The sequence below is a fragment of the Schistocerca nitens genome, chromosome 2 (assembly GCF_023898315.1).
Source record: "Schistocerca nitens isolate TAMUIC-IGC-003100 chromosome 2, iqSchNite1.1, whole genome shotgun sequence".
NCBI classification, from domain to species: Eukaryota; Metazoa; Arthropoda; class Insecta; order Orthoptera; family Acrididae; genus Schistocerca; species Schistocerca nitens.
This window is the reverse complement of record NC_064615.1, coordinates 319,837,599-319,855,553: the sequence shown is the minus strand read 5'-3', so window position 1 is coordinate 319,855,553 and position 17,955 is coordinate 319,837,599.

Sequence of the window (17,955 nt, the reverse complement as noted above, 5' to 3'; positions counted from 1 at the left end):
TATTAAAACTAACATCGTCCCCACGATCCTGTAAGGGGATTGTAATATATTGCTAGAGACATAATTCAAAGCCAATTCTTGAAGCTTTATAAGCAGGCTTCCTCGGAATAGTCTGTCCCTAAGTGTTTACCAGTTGAGTTTCGTCAGTATCTCTGTGACAGCCTCCCACAGGTCAAACAACCATGTGACAATATGTGCTGCTGTCCTCTGTACTATTTTTTTTCTTTACTGTGATTTCATTCCCTGTCCCATATCGGCAGGGGAGGGCTGTCAGCGCCACAATCCACCGCTATTTAGCCGAGTGACGTGACAGCTAATACAAGAAGAAAATGTTACATATAAAGGCGATAAAAAATGTGGACAGAAAACGTAGTAAGGGGAGATAATGGAGGTAAAAATACACTGACATGGAGACGTTCATGGGGGGACAATTAAAAAAGTCGACATAAGTTAAAAAACACAGTTGGCGATTCATAGAGAACAAAAAAGACACTGAAGTCACACGCATGGGTTAAAAGTTGGCCACAGTATTAAAAACACTCCAGAACAACACACTTTAAACCCACTTGGAGCACACACGATGAAGAATAAAACTACCAGGTGGGACCTGCCGAGAGAAAGGCGTGAGAGGATGGAAAAGTAGGGGAGAGCAAGGTGTAGCAGGGGAGGGGGTGGGATGAAAAGAGTAGGGCATCAGCAGATGCACCAAGAGGCAGGAGAGAGGTGGGGCAGGAGATGAAGATGGAAGACAAGGCAGGAGGGAGCGCAGAGACACTGAAGCAGAGCACAGGAGAGGGATGGGGCGTAGGAGGGAAGGTCTCTCGGGAGGGGGGAGAGGGAGCGCTGAGGAGGCAGAAGGAAGGTGGGGTTACAGTTGGTAGGAAGGGTAGAAGTCAGGGCAAAGCTCATCATCCAGGAGGGGTAGATGCTCGAAGTTGCATTGGGAAAGGAGGTGGAGGGTGTGGAGATGGAGAGAGGGTGGGACATAATGGTAAAGGCGCGGAAACAGGCTGGGTGTGGAGAGGAAGGGAGACACCAGGGGGTGAGGGGTATTGAGACGGCGGACAATATACAGGGTGTGGATGTGTTCAAGGAAAAGGAGAAGGTGGGGGAAGGGGATGAGGCCGTAGAGAATGCGTGTGGGAGGCGGGAGGCTGATGTGGAAGGCGAGGCGGAGTGCATGGCATTCGAGGATTTGGAGGGCTTTATAGAACCGAGGAGTGGCGGAAATCCAAGCAACGCTGTCATAATAAAGGATGGGGCGGATCAAGGATTTCTATGTGTGAAGGATGGTGGAAGGATGCAGACCCCACATCCAGACGGACAGGAGTTGATTTGTACTATGTTCTGTTCATCATAAGAATAAACTTGATGTAAACATTACACCATGTATTCTTGCGCGTTTGCTCGAATCTCATTGAATTTCGTTTCACGTGGAGCAGAAGCCAACCTGTGTCCCGTACAGTCAATAACGATCATAAGAATACATTTTATGCAGTGTTACATGCACATAGACTGAGCGATAATTCGGGACAACAGCTTTAGTGGCGCATTAAGCTTATACTGCACAGGTCAGCCAGCTGGTCCAACTAACCTGCATTGATGTGAGCAGTTGCAGTTCAGATGTTAGAACAGATTTTTAAAGAACATGAAATAATATTCAGCAAAACTGCAGCACTACCACACGCATCTTAGGTGAACCCCGTAAAATGCTCTCATTCTCAACTAACACAGTATCTTAATTACAAACAAGAGTGATGAAAATTCCTAACTTAAACACAGGGTAGTGTGATGCAAAAGTATAGAGCAGGAATTTCACTATGTTGTCGAATACTGAAGCCGCTGAAGGTATTAATTACAGTCAATTGTCTGGTATAGAATAAAATAGCCGTTTGTTGCCTCGTGAAATAAGCCATTGACTTAATGTACAGGAGACTCGTCAAAACACAATAACTGGTTTACATTTTCCTTATAATACCAGTAATATAATACATAGTAATGAATAATTACTTAATTCAACAATTAATAATTTTTCTTCAAAATTAATAAACTTCTAAAAATGAACAGTCCTAAGTACTTGCTCTCTTCATCTCAAATTTTCAGTATGTCATTTATGAATTCTTCTACTGAATAGTAACATTTCTGCATTAGTTTTTCATATAAGGATTTTTTCAGTGTTTCTAAATTTATGCCGAGCAATTCTCTTCCTTCCACTTTGTTATAAATTTTCATACCCACATAATATGGAGTCTGAGCATAAAGTTTTAAATGGTGGGTGGAGAGCATAAAATCATTTTGATTTCTGGCATTGTAATCATGTCAGGAATGATTTGCTACAAATAAATCGGGGTTACTGTGTACAAAGATAATCAGCTCATATATGTATAGTGAGGGAACACTTAATATACTTAGATTTTTTAGGAGTGGGCGACATGATTTTCTTCACCCTACATTGTGAATATTTCTAATGGTGGTTTTCTGAAGTTTTAGTATTCGACAAATATGGTTTGATTTACCACAGAATACAATTCCATACCTTATTACTGACTCAAAGTAGCTATGACATTCTACCTTTCTTATGCCCATACTGGTAGCATTGTACAATATCCTCATTGCAAATGCTAGGCCATTTAATTTATTTGCAAGTTACTGTATATGTCATCCCCATGATAGATTTTTGTCTAGTTACATTTCTGGGGATTTCACATAGTTTCCTGGTTTCTGTGACTGACCTAAATATCATTTAATTTTGCTTGTTTTGTTTTAAATTGCATTAATTGAGTCATGTTTAATTTTAACCTATTTAAATCAAACCAGGTATCTAATTTTTCTTAAGTATTTAATACAGTTTGTGGAAGTTGATCAGTATTATTACTTTCCATGATTGAAGATATGTCATCTGCAAATAAAACTGAATGACACTTAATATTAAGTGGCAGATCATTTACATAAAACAGAAACAGAATACGACCTAAGACAGAACCTTGGGGTACTCCATGTGAAATGGTTTTCCATTTTGAAGTATAAGTTCCTCTCTCTGATGATATAACCACCCTTTGTCTTCAGTTGGTTAGATAGGACTTAAATAATTCTAATACTGTACCCCTAATTCAACACTTTTCCAGTTTACAGAGTAGCAAGGAGTGATTCACACCATCAGAGGCATTTGATAGGCCACAACAAATTCCTGTGGCATGCAGTGAGTTGTCTAGAGATGAGTTAATTTTATCAACAAAATTATTTTTAGCAGATAGTGTGGTTTTGCCTTTTTGAAATCCATACTGATTTTTGAGATTTTTTAAAAATTTTTCTACGAAATTTTGAATTTTTATGGTGGCTACCTTTAAAAATATTTTTGATAGTAATGGAAGAAGAGAGACTGGGCTATAGTTTCCGATATGTTCTTTTGTGGTAATGACTTAGTTCCTTCCTTATCAGTACCCGAGAAATATCTTTCAGTTCTGGAACTGTTGATAACGAATCGATCAAGAACAGAATCCATGAAGTCACCCAGGCACTGCATTTTCTCCTTTTCTTTTATGATGTGCCATTCTTCGGGTATACCCCGCCAGCGTTCGGCAGTGACATGTGAAAAAGCTGCGTGCGTTAGTTCCAGTACTTCTGGTAACTTAAATTGGCTTCAGATCCGTTATGTTGCGTTCATATTGTAATGGTATAGTGGCAAATGTAAAAATGCAGCATTTGTATGTTGTGCTCAATGCTGTGAAAAAGATTGTTTTTCGTGTTTCTACGACACTCATCATTCTGTTTCGTCTGAGACTACATCTGTGGTACAAAAAATAGGCAGTGCAAATAAAGAGTATTTGGTTTTTCATTTTTGACCTGAAAATTAAATTGTTATGTTTTCCTAACTTAACCAATCTTTGTTAACAATATTTCATAAAATATCGACAGTTAATAACTTATATTTGAAACGAAAACAGGAATTTTGCATGCAATATGTAATTAGAAACAAGAAGACGTGCATTATTCATAAAAAATGATGATGAATTTTACAATTACGATATTTAGGAATTACAAATGGAAAGAAAAAAAATGACCAACGTGAGACTTGATCCAGCGATCCATAAACAGCATCAGAATGTACTATGCTACCGATTCTGCTATACATCCAACGTGCCTTTATATCTCTACTGTATTAAATACAGACTCTTAAAAAACTTCAACGCCGATTTTTTCTGAAAATTTTGAAAAACATTAAGAACAACCTATTTCTCAGCACTTTTTAACCATGTTCTACATGTGTGGTTTACTACAGCACAAGAAGCAGCCTCAAACATTTTCATACTGCATACTATCACCGCGACAATCAGAGCACAACAGTACAGAGACAGTAATTGTACACGATTTTTTAAATAAAAACTACGCAGCTAAAGCATGACTAAGAAAAACGATGATAGCTGTCAATACATTAGAATATCTTAAAGTTTCATTCAACCCAACTAAGTAATAGGATATCTAATACATAAGTAGGACCTACTTCCAAGAGCGTAACAGCACAAGTGTATGTGTGCTATGGCTTCTGACCAATCATCGCTTTTATCACTGTTTACATCAGGTTTATTCTTATGATGAACAGAGTATATACATTCAATATCTCCTTTTAGTTATATTTGGTATGGATCCAACACACTTGAGCAATATTGTAGGATGGGCTGCATGAATAATTTGTAAGTAATCTCATTTGTATGCTGACTGCATTTCCCTAATATTCTACCAATAGGCCTACCTAAGGCTGATCCTACCTGATCGTTCCATTTCATGTCCCTACAAATTACAAAGTGTTACACAGGTATTTGTGTGAGCTGACTGATTCCAAAGATGACTTGCTGATACTGAGGTCACAGGATACTGCATTATTTGGTTTTCAGACATGCACAGTTTTACATTTTTGAACATTTAAAGAATGTTATGAATCCTTGCACCACTTTGAAATCTTATCGAGATCTGACTGAATGATCGTGCTGCTTTTTTTCAGACAGTACTTATTTATATGGAGAGTGTGCAATAAGTAAGTTTCCTTAGTTCATATATAAAAAATTACACATAATATATCATGCTGGAATAACTTTATTGACACTGTACAATGCATTTGTCACTTTTCTACGTAGTCGCCCCGTTTTTCCAAACATTTTTGGTAACATGATACAAGGTTTTCCAAACCATTGTTGTACCAGGTTGGTTCCTGTGCTTGTAAACACCTGTCCACTGTTGGTGCGACTTCATCATCAGTGTTGAAGTGACGCCATTTGATTCGTGGGAACATGTGAAAATTACTTGGGGAGAAGATTTGGTGAATATGGAGAATACAGGAACACTTCCCAGTTGATTCTTCCAAGCTCCACTTGGGCCATTCAAGCTGCATGAGGCCGAGCATTATCATGAAGGAAGAGAATTTTGCGAGACACAAGTCCAGGATGTTATTTTTTCATGATATCTCGCATATTCCTCAAGACATTACAGTACCTCTCTGTATTCATAGTGGTGTTGCGAGGCTGACAGTTCCAAAAAATGGTTGCCATAACCGTCCCTGAATAATGCGTTTCCTTGGCCTTTTTTGGGGCACTTTCGCCACGTTTCTTCCACGCAATGCTCTACCTCTTCCAGAGAGGTCGAATGGTGGACCCTGGTCTCATCCTCATTTAAATGCTAATAGAGCCTTCCCCACAGACAGAGGTTGACTCCCAATGGACAATGACAGCGGATAGTTGTTTTGCTACGAAAAAACGAATGACAGGGAGTAGCTCACAAGTGGATGCACTTTTTAGAGGTAACTCCATTCTAACTGTCTGCATACAGGCAGGATACTGCAATATATACTGTGAGCCAGTGTGCAAAAAGTCTGAAGTCACTACGAATTTTGTCTGCAAGATCATTAATATACAACAGGAACTCAGACAAACTGGGAATATGTAGACATATAAACCGTTTCAGAAGAAGGGCAGACAATTATTATGAGAAGCAAAAGCCAGTTCAATAACCAGAACCCTAACAAATTGAAATAATGAAAGTAAACTGACGTGGGACACAATCAACACTGAATGACATAGCCAAACAGTGAAATAACAGAAATTTTACTAAGTCAATGAGAAATGAGAGCAACATCGTTACAGTTGGAACAAAAGTTGCTAATATATTGATGCTATACAAAAATTAAGTTGGGACAGAAGTCATTAACAATCGAAGTGCTCTAGAGATCTTGAGCACCCCCCCCCCCCCCCCCCCACACACACACAGTGTTCCTGGAACCGTGACAAAGGCAGAAAGCTTTATAATAATTCAGAAATTAAAATCCAAGACGTCTACAGTAGATGATGAAATATTAAATTAACGAAGAAAGCATGTGAATGAAGAAATCACTGAACTTCTTTTGGATACAACAAACTGCTCATTTATGGAAAGAGTATTTCCACAAAAAATAAAAAGCTTTGGTTTCTCAAAAGTACTAGAGATGCTCTTGTATATGAGGAAGACTACATTCCTAGATCAAACATTGTATTCTGATTCCAGTACAACATGGTTTCCAAAAAGCGAAATCTACGAAAGCTGCTATCTTGAGTCTAACAAAATCAGCTATACATGCATCAGACAAAAAAAATCGCTGTATCTGCTGCATTCCTGGATTTGTCTAAAGCCATTGACCAATCATCCATAAAGCACTAATAGAAGAACTTGAAAACTATGGTACAAATGGACATGCTGTGCAATGTACTAAATCATATGTCCATAACAAAAAGCAGTATGTGACAACAGTATCTGAATGCGGACCTGAAATCAGAGATATTAAGTATGGTGTACCTCAAGGATCTGCACTTGGCCAATTCTGTTCAACCTGTTTGTAAACAATATTTAAGGCAATGAGAAGGATAAAAAATACTGTAAGCTGATGACATGAGATCAGTGAATGTAGAAGAGCATCTGGAATTACTGCAAGCAAGCGCCTTTATTTAAATGAATTATTCAATACAGTGGGTCATAGAGAGTGACTTTAATGTAAATCTACAAAAGGACAACGTTCATGGAGTTCACAAACAGAGAAAAGGAAGATCTCATAGATACAGTCACAGATTAAATGAGACTGGAAAAAAATACTTCTATAAAATTTTTGAGAACTGCACTTGACAATAATCTCCAATAGAGACAAGATACAGACAATGTCTGTTATAAACAAAGCACCAATATTATGAAACAGCTTCCACTTAATTCTAACAAATAATTTCTATGTACTGCATGTCATGCTTTTGGAACCGTTCTTACAATATTGAATTACTGTTTGAGTGATAATAGAAAAAGAATTTTTGTATTTGAAAAAAAAGGCCATCAGAACGATTTTGAATAAAAAATGGACTCATGCAGAACTACCTTCCTCAATCTAAAGATATTGACATTTCCTTCCATGTGCATATACAAAACAATAATTTCATTAATCATGGCAGTACATTACAAGAATCAAATGCAGCTGTTCATTTATATGACACAAGAAATAAAGGCTAGGTGAGAAGTATACCATGCAGACTGAGAGCTGTTGAAAGAGGTCCTCAATACTCAGCTGTACAACTGGTAAAGCGCCTTCCAAAGAGTTTATGTGATACTATGAGCCGAAAAAACATTCCAGAAACTTCTAAAGGATTACTTAACCGAAAAAGAATTTCGTTATATAAAGGGGTGTAGTACGAGGAGGGCTATTATTAATTGCTTGTATGTACTGTAAGCATCTGAAAATATTCCATTATATAGTATGTAAATAACTTTAAGACCTAAATACAATTCGAGAAAAAATGTATGTAACATTACTATCATCATTATCCATTTGGTACTTATGTTGTAAAATGAGGGCTAAATATCTTAAGATATTAGATTAAATTGGCTAGTCCTATATTGCAAATACACATGACGTATGTAATGTAATCGAATGAGACCCAATAAAAATCAGTCAATCAGGGGTCCCAACAAACTTCCTTGTGGCATATCTTAAGTTACCTCTACTTATGTCGATGACTGGCCATTCAATATAACATGCTCCATCCTCCCCACCAAAAACTCCTCAATCTAGTCACAACCATCACTTGATACCCTCTATGATCATATTTATGATAATAAGTGTAGATGTTTTACTGATTCAAATGCTTTTTTTGAAATCGGCGAATACTGCATCTACCTTATTTCCTTTTAAGGATATCATGTGAGAAAAGTGCAAGTTGTGTTTCACATGATTGATGTTTTCGAAATTCATGCTGGGTGCCGTGAAGGAGGTCATTCTGTTCGAGATACCTTATTACATTTGAGTCCAGAATATGTTCTAAGATTCTACAACAAATGGGTGTGAAGCATATATTGGATGGTAGTTTTGTGGATCACTACTGTTACATTTCTTGTAGGCAGTTGTGAACTTTACTCTCTTCAGATTACTAGGCGTGGCCTTCTGTTCAAGGAATCTACCATAGATTATAGTTAAAAGTGGGACTACTCACACACAGATTTGGTGTACAATTGATACTAGTACAGATTCCATCGGTTTCTGGACTTTTGATCAATTTAAACGATTTCAACTGTTGCTCGACACCACTGACACTAATAACCGTATCTGCAGTCCAGAACAACAGCCCATATACCACACTCATCGACATGCAGCTCAACATGTAACACCTATTTTTGACTTCATTTGTATCTGTATCGATATTTCTATGTCAATTTGTAGTAATGATAATGTATAATGTTGTATCTGTCATGGAAATTTTTTGACTATGTATACGTGTTTCAGTTATCTGAAATTTTTGAACAATGTTGTTTAAATTATGTGAGTGAATTCAGACAACTACTGAAATAATTGTTATGTCATCATCATCATCAGTGTTCTGCCAAAAGGCTGGTTTTCAAATGTTAGTTCTCCTAGCTGCCCGGTCTTCTGCCATCCTCTTCAGGTCAGCATAATTTCCTTTTCCCTTTATGTCATCTATCATCTTGTATCTCCTTCTTCCTCTCAGTCTTCTCCCACAAATCAATCCTTCCAAAGCATCTGCTAGCAAGCACTCCCTTCTCAATGAATGTCCCAACAAGTTTTTTTTCCTTTCTCTTACAAACTTCAGCATACATCTTCTCTCACCAACCCTTTCCAATATTCTTTCATTACTCACTCTTTCCATCCAGCTTATTCCCTGTTCCATCCAGCTCTGCCCTGTTCAGCATTACTACTAGTTTCATGTGTGTCAGTATTTGGTTTTATAAACTGTTGCACATAATTGCGTGTTGTTGAGAGGCATATGTTGCTGTTTACTATCTCATTGGCCATTGTTATGTAATGTACGATAAATGACTTGGTCCATAATTAAGGAACATAGGGTTAAATGTAAAAGATGTGGGGAAGCCCCACAGCTATGGAAGCAGTCGACAGAGTGGAAAAGGTGTGGTTGCCGCGCAAGTGGCAACTCGTCCTTTACAATGAGTAAGGAGTCTGGGCTGAGCAGTGCTGTGGTTAAGATCTCGCTAACAGAAGCGGGTTATGGTAGCTCATATCCCTGGAGTTTTGAGGCCAGAAGAGCTTAAGGGCAGTATTTATCGGCCTTGGATGCTGAATTTGGTGATACCATTAACATGGCATTGTTTTTGGCCCTATACAGATATTATTTCGACGTTATGAAGGTCGGTAGCAGGGCAAGGCCAACAGTACTGCCATGACTGCATCACTGTCAGGTTAGTAGCCACTGAAAATTGCGCCTCCAGTCTCACCAGCTTCCAATAAATTGTTTTGTATTTGGCACTCTGTAAATGGACCAGGTATTTGTGAAAATTACTCTATTTTAATAATAATTGTGGTGTTACTAAAAACTCAGTCTTACACCCGTGATCATCCCAAATCACAAACCTGGACAGGATTCCTATCCTAGTGAATTTAATTCCGAGTGTCCTGATTTATTATAAGAAAGTGGCTGAACTTGAATTTAATGTTGTGTTGTCATTTGCATAGCCAACTATAATTTTGAGCAGGTCAAAAGACTGCTTATGGAACCACATTTATTATTTAGAGAGCTCTAGTTTGTTATGCTTTATTTAACCAATAATTAAAGATAAGAATACTTACCTTTTTTCATGCATATTGGTGTAGTTTTGTTAGTGAGCATGGTTTTTTAGACCATGAAAGTTTAAGGGTCCTCTTGCCTAGTTATTTAATGAAGCAATGCAAAGGCTCCTTCAGGGGTAGCTGGAATCCCAACAATTTTGGATGTTATTGTGTGTTTCTTGAACATAATGAATGTCTGAATGAAGGAACCATAACGAAAGAAAGAAAGAAACGCTTGCAGACATTTTTATAAATCCGATCAATCGTCCATAAATCATGTGGACAGAAATATGAAATAATTAATTATTAAGTCGTAACTCAAAAAATTTGGGATATTATTGGGTATTTCATGAACATAACGAAAGTCAAAAAAAGCTTGTAATTGTTTTTAAAAAGTCCCGTGAATCATGCATGATTGTGTCAACACAAACGTGAAATAATTAATTATTAAGCTCTAATCCCAAGAATGTGGGATGTTATTGTGTGTTTCATGAACATAACGAATATCTAAACGAAGGAACCATAACCACAACGAAAGTAAAAAAAAGCGTGTACTCATTTTTTAAAAAAAAATTCGATTAATTGTGCATAAATCATGTGGAGAGAAATGCGAAATAGGGAGAAATTGAAGTGTTTCGTATTTTTATAAAAGCCAGTGGATTGTACATAATTATTCTAGGCAGAAACGTTAAACCGAGAAATTAATGTGGTTCCAAAGATAATTTCGAATGTTGCTGGAATTTTAATTTTGCCTTCATGTTGCAGATCAGTTCAGAAAATCTTGCTCTTCAGAAATAAATTATTGCTGATGATTATAATGTATAATGTAACCTGTTTATAACACATCATTATTTTTCTTTATTCACTGTATACTGTGAAAAAACAATGATATTTCATTTATAATTTTACTCACATTTTAATATTTAAGCAGTAGCAACAACAAAAAAATAAGTTTCCTAGTAGTTGCCAAATGATGTTGAACACTGACTGTCACAATGGGTGAGTTACATGACAAAATAACCTCAACAGCCCACAGTTTTTAGCAGCACCAAGTGATGTTTCACATGTGATGGTGGAATACTGTGTTTGTTTATTCTCTCAATACACATGGTTTAAATTTTGGGGGTGTTTGGCATTATTACTATAGCTATTTTCATGTTGCCTAAGAGTCGTACAAAAAGTAGCTGAAAATGGCAACAGCACTCACCGCTTTCAGTTTCTTGAAATGCTGGTAAATGTGACTTGCATGTCATTGTTTTTTCACAGTATACAACATATGAAGAAAAATAAAGACATGTTATAACAGGTCAGTACACTATAACCATCAGCAATAATTTATTTCTGAAGAACAAAAGTTTCTGTGCTGATCTACAGCATGAAAGCAAAATTAAAATTCCAGCAACATTCGGAATTATCTTTGGAACCACATTAATTTCTCAGTGTAACGTTTCTGCCCAGAAGAATTATATACAATCCATTGGCTTTTATAAAAATACGAAACACTCTAATTTCTCTCTATTTCACGTTTCTGTCCACATGATTTATGCACAATTAATCTCATTTTTTAAAAAGTGACTATATGCTATTTTTTACTTTCGTTATTGTTATGGTTCCTTCGGAGAGACATTCATTACACCAAGATGTACACGCATAAAATCAAAAATTATTGAGATTACAGCTTAATAAGTAATTCAACTGGGATGAGCATACCACACAACAGCTGTCACTTCGTTTGTACACGTCTATTTACATTTAGCTTTCACATTATCCGTGCAACCTCTGTGGTACAACTGCAAAGATCTATACACGTACTTATGTAGTCGATTTAGGTTATTTACGTCACAATGACGTAGCGTTACATCACTATGACTAGCGTGAGATGAATGCTACCCCTCCTTCAGAGCCAGAGTAGTTAGATTTGCATCCTGTTCAGCTGTCGCAAAACGAGTTTAAGAAAGAACTGTTTACTGTGTTATCTATTATAATGGAAGTTGGTTAATACTTAAGCGTAGAGACCCTGTATTAGGCAACGAAGTTATATGTCATGATCATTAGTAGTTCCCCTGATTTAAATGCAGAATTATTTCAAGCTTTTCCCTGTCCAGTATTGCTACTAGTTTCATGTGTATCGGTATTTGGTTTTATAATCTGTTGCACCTAATTGCGTGTTGTTGAGAGGCATACGTTGCTGTTTACTATCTCAATGGCCGTTTGCTTATCTGACTTACTATTTAACAATACATTTATCTGCAAGGTTAGGTTACTGTGTTAAAGTGTGAACGGATATAAGGAAAGAATTTAGTGTGAGTCTCCAGGAAGGTTAGGTTAGCGACAGCACTGCCTTCTGATTTGTCAATTTGCTTGACACAAGAATGCCTAATCAGGTTGTCAACCTGTTTTAATAACTAATTTTACAACTTGCTTTTGTGCAGGGAGAACAACTGTTCCTGACCCACCGTTTACTATTGTTTATGCTCTGCTGGAGAATTCCGGAAACAAATCCCAGTTTGATTGCTCTGTTTCCATAAGGGTATCTCACAGTCACATCTTAAAAATTCCTTGCAGAGGTATAATGTTAACATCGATTGCCTTTTGAAGGTGGTCAGTGTTAGCATCACAAACCAAATTTTGCACATAATCACAGGAACAATCAGAAACATTAAAACTTTCTGGTTGCATATTCTCAGCAGTATAGTTCACCCATTTTTGCAGTGAGAATCTACTCTCAAGCACTTGATTACAAAAATAACTGGTGATCCTTACCTCCCTATATATGAAGACGGTCTTGAATTCAATAAAAACAGACTTTGCTCCCATCGTACACCTCTGAAAGGTGCAAACTTTTTAGTGGGCAATACAGCAACAACAACAGACCGATGGGCAGAAATATGGCAGAAAAACGTTACCCCAGAAAATCTGAATATGCCCTGCAATCCAACGAGGCCACCAGGCTTTGAACAGCATCGCTAGATCTTGTCTGCACTGGACAGAATAAGGACAAATTGTGGATGATGTGCTGATTCAATGCGCAAATGGAGATTAACAACATCGCCCAGCTGTGACCGTGGTGCAGAACGATACACTGTTCAGCACATCACAGGTGCCCAAAGCGATCCCTTCCTGGTGACCTGGGGCAGGTGTGTTGGCAACAAAGATGTCAGTTGTGTACGTTCAGCAGTTGGATATGTTTCTGTGACATGTGCTTTGTAAATACAGTAAACTGAATTAACTTAAAATTTTGATTATTTCTTATCTGTTAAATATGCGGATATGTATTGTTAAAAAAGATGTTTTGTTGTGTGATGTGATGCTGGCCATAAGCTAAATCTATACTAATAATAAACTTCTAAAACCTTCATGTGTGTCTGTTTGTCTTTGACATCCTAATATCCAAAACCACTAGACGAACCTTGAAGGGGTATTCGCACAAAATGATGAAAGGAAAGAAGTTTATCGCTTACTATATTTTCGCTGTTCACTTTCGCGCCAGGCATGATATTTTAATTTATTACTTGTTTGGTAAAGCGTCACGCATTATCTCACTCCTCGAACCCTCGCTCACAGAGAAAATCAACGAAGTTCTCAACGTGTTCACAAAGCTGCTTCACGGTCTCCTGACAGCAGTGATCAACAGGTAACACAACTGGGCGCTTACCGTAAGTACCATTCATTATCTCGCGCTCCAGAAACGTTTGCGCAGTGTGAGGAACGCTTGCATCTTGATCGGGATCGTCACAATATTGCTAGAGAATACGTGATGACCAATACCAGCAGCGTTCAGAATTAGTAAGGTGGGAAAATGAATGCAAGCGTCAAGATAGTGAGAATATTACAGTGAGTGAAAGGGAAAGAATAATATGAAATACTACAGGCAGAGACTAAAGAACAGCGCCAAGCTCCCCTAGACGCTTATCGACTTCGACACTCGCTAATTTCATCTGAAAATTCAGAAGAATCTGAAGAAATAATTGCAGAGCATGACCAAGGATGATAAGGAAAACACTGCATTTACAAATAACCCTATGACTGATAATGCCACATTTGCTTCATTTGGTGGAATGGTAGTATACTGTTGATTTTGGAAGGCTCAATGGCGAAACGAAATGGCTGGAATGTTTTACTCGAATGGAAAAGTGCCTACTGAAATTTTTCGGAACCGTCCTGAGTTTTTAAAATCTGTACGGAATGGTGACCATCCACAATCAAAATACTTTTTAGATAACGTCCCTCATTACAATTATGCGCTTCAAATGACCTCTTTTGGTACAAAATAAATAACGGAAGGAGATTCATGTCTACCTTTCAGGTTTAGGGCCAGGTTTACCACCTTATCGGTACTTTGCTACAACAAAATGGGCCCAATTTTCTTCATATATATTTTGTTTCCAATTACGAAGAACAGGCAAGTTTTAGCAACCGAAACTTTCCACAACTTATCAATGAGCTGATTGATCTGCCACAAAACACGCTGCTGCAAGTAAATCAATATATATTTTAAAGCTGCACTAGAGTCCATTCCGCAGCGGCAAAACAATGGTTATGTATTTGTCATTAGTGCAGATAAACGACCCACTGCTGGATACGGCGGCAGACTCTGTGTCCCTGTCACAAATGAAGTCGCAGCTGTTTTGGTAGATCAGGAATGGGAATAGCGTGATACAGTATTGCCCACTCGAGGCGATCGCTTTCAACGCATTTACGAGACGTGTCGATCTTACGGCGCTCTACAACACTCATTAATTTATTGGCAAGGAGAAGATGGACATAATTTTGGATTGTATCAATTCAATCCTACCTAGAACGAAAACAAAAATGTGTCATCCCAATAATTTTATGCTCATGAGCTGCAAATAGATGAAATCATTTTGTCTACTTGCAAAGATTTCGTGGACTGTTCAGCCACTTTATCGTAAGTATGTACTGGAAATAGAGACCGAGCACTCAGTGTACTTGCGCACCAACCAGAGATGGTTGTAAGCATTAAATATTATTTGCTAGTGGTAGTAGTTTGTTCATCCACAGACAATTTACATTTCACAGATTTCATCAGAAAATACATAGTATATAAAAATAAATTTACAGCCACACACACATACACACATAAGAATGTACAGTATCCTACAAATGCAATTATGCATGGTACCCTACACGAACTTGCATTAAAACTGTATATACAACTTTGATTAATTGCATAAAAGATATTTTTCGTGGATTATTGTTAAGAATTAGATAAAAAAACATAATAGTTGCAACACTTCTGTTCAAAATATTAATTCAGATCATAGCAAACTTCTGACTGAAAATTCTGTTGACTTTGACTATCGTATACAGTATCAACATAGTTCATGAATATATTTTCTAGCTATTAGGTTTTTGAAGGTACCCGATTACACTGTAACAGCAGTTGGTGAACTTGAATACTGCTTCCTTAAATGTAGACAACTTTTTCGTTCCTTTTATATGCACTGGAAGTTTGTTATACAATTTTGTACCTTGAACATTTGTTCGTTTCTGTTTAATAGCCTTGTTTACTCTTTTTAAATGGATATTCTTGTACTATATGAATGCAGATCTGAGTTGGTTTCGAAATTTTCAATGCACCTTTCTATGTTAGTCACACTTTTTTGTATGTAGAGACATAGTAAAGGTAGAATATTTAGCTGTTGAAATAGCTGCTTGGAGGCTGTTAACCTCGAACTGTTTGTAATTATTCTAACAGCTCGTTTTTGTAGTGTGATGATGGTTTTTAGATTTGTTGTATTATGATCCCAGAGGGTGAGGCAATAGGTAACAGCAGTGTGATGTGAATGTAAGCAAAGTAAATAGTTCTGTTACTAGACACATTACTAATTACACAAAGTGGAAAGCAAGCAGAACTTAACTTGTTAGCGAGATAGTGGATGAGGGCTTTCCATCCTAAATTTTCATCTATGTGGACATCTCAAAATTTTGTGACAGCTGCTCTCTTAACTTCTTTATTTTGTATTCTGAATTCCAGGTGATTTTGTGACTCTGTTTCCCTGTAATGAATTAATTAGTTTTTGAAACATTTAAAGTTAACATGTTCATTTCAAACCAATTTTGTAAATATTCCAAAACTCTAGTTGCAGATGTTGGCAAGACTTGGTTTACATCAGTTACAGCAACATTTGTATCATCAGCAAACAGGGTTGTATGAGTACCACTGATTGGAAGTTCGACATCATTTACATAAATTAGAAATAACCAAGATCCTAGAGCACTTGCTTGTGGTACCCCAATTTTTACAGTTCGAAAATCAGATCTGTAAGTAACACTTCGGCTTTTAATGTTGACTGAGATAATTTCTGTTTTCTGTCTTCTATTATGGAGATAAGACTGGAACCATTTTTTCGAAGTACTTGTATACCAATAGCTTCTAAGTTGTTTAGCAAGATATCATGTTGAACAATATCAAAACCCTTCGATTAGTCCAAATTTTTTCCAATTGTATTATTGTGTCTATCTAGCCTCCTTCGATATTTTCAGTGAAATGGGAAATAGCTGATTCTGTACTCAATCTTTTCCGAAAACTGTGCTGGTTTACAGAGAAGAGATTGAATGTTTCAAGGAAATTTGTAACTCTGTGTTTCATGACTGTCTCTATTACTTTTGAAAATACAGATAACAAAGCTATTAGTTTATAATTTCCCACTTCATCTAGACTGAAGTGCCAAAGAAACCTGTATAAGCATGTGTATTTAAAGACAGAGATATGCAAACAGTAAGAATACAGCGCTGCTGTCGGCAGCGTCTATATAAGACAACAAGTGTCTGGCGCTGTTGTTAGATCGGTTACTGCTGCTACAATGGCAGGTTTTCAAGATTTAAGTGAATTTGAACGTGGTGTTACAGTCGGCGCACGAGCGATAGGACACATCATCTCCGAGGTACCGATGAAGTTGGGATTTTCCAGTACGACCATTTCACGAGTGTACCATCAATATCAGGAATCTGTAAAACATCAAATCTCCAACATCGCCACGGCCCGAAAAATATCCTGCAAGGATGGGACCAACGACGACTGAAGAGAATCGTTCAGCGTGACGCAAGTGTAACCCTTCCGCAAATTACTGTAGATTTCAATACAGGGCCATCAACAAGTGTCAGCGTGTGAACCTCCAACGAAACATCATCGATATGGGCTTTCGGAGCCGAAGGCCCTCTTGTATAGACTTGATGGCTGCACGACACAAAGCTTTACGCCTCACCTGGGCCCATCAACACCGACATTGGACTGTTGACGACTGGAAACATATTGCCTGGTCGGACTAGTCTCGTTTCAAACTATATCGAGCGGATGGACGTATACGAGTATGGAGACATCATGAATCCATGGACCCCGCATGTCACCAGGGGACTGTTCAAGGCGGTGGAGGCTCTGTAATGGTGTGGGACGTGTGCAGTTGGAGTGATATGGGATCCCTTGATACGACTAGATACGACTCTGACAGGTGACACGTACGTAAGCATCCTGTCTGATCACCTGCATCCATTCACGTCCATTGTGCAGTCCGATGGACTTGTGCAATTCCAACAGGACAATGCGACACCCCACACGTCCAGAATTGCTACAGAGTGGCTTCTTGAACAGTCTTCTGATTTTATACACTTCCGCTAACCATCAAACTGCCCAGATTTGAACGTCATTGAGAATATCCAGGATGTCTTGCAATGTGCTGTTCAGAAGAGATCGTCACCCCCTCCTACTCTTACGGATCTATTGACAGCCCTGCCGGATTCAGGGTATCAATTCCCTTCAGCACCACTTCAGATGTTAGTCGAGTCCATGCCACGTCGTGTTGCGGCACTTCTGCATACTCGCGGGGGTCCTACACTATATTAGTCAGGAGTATCAG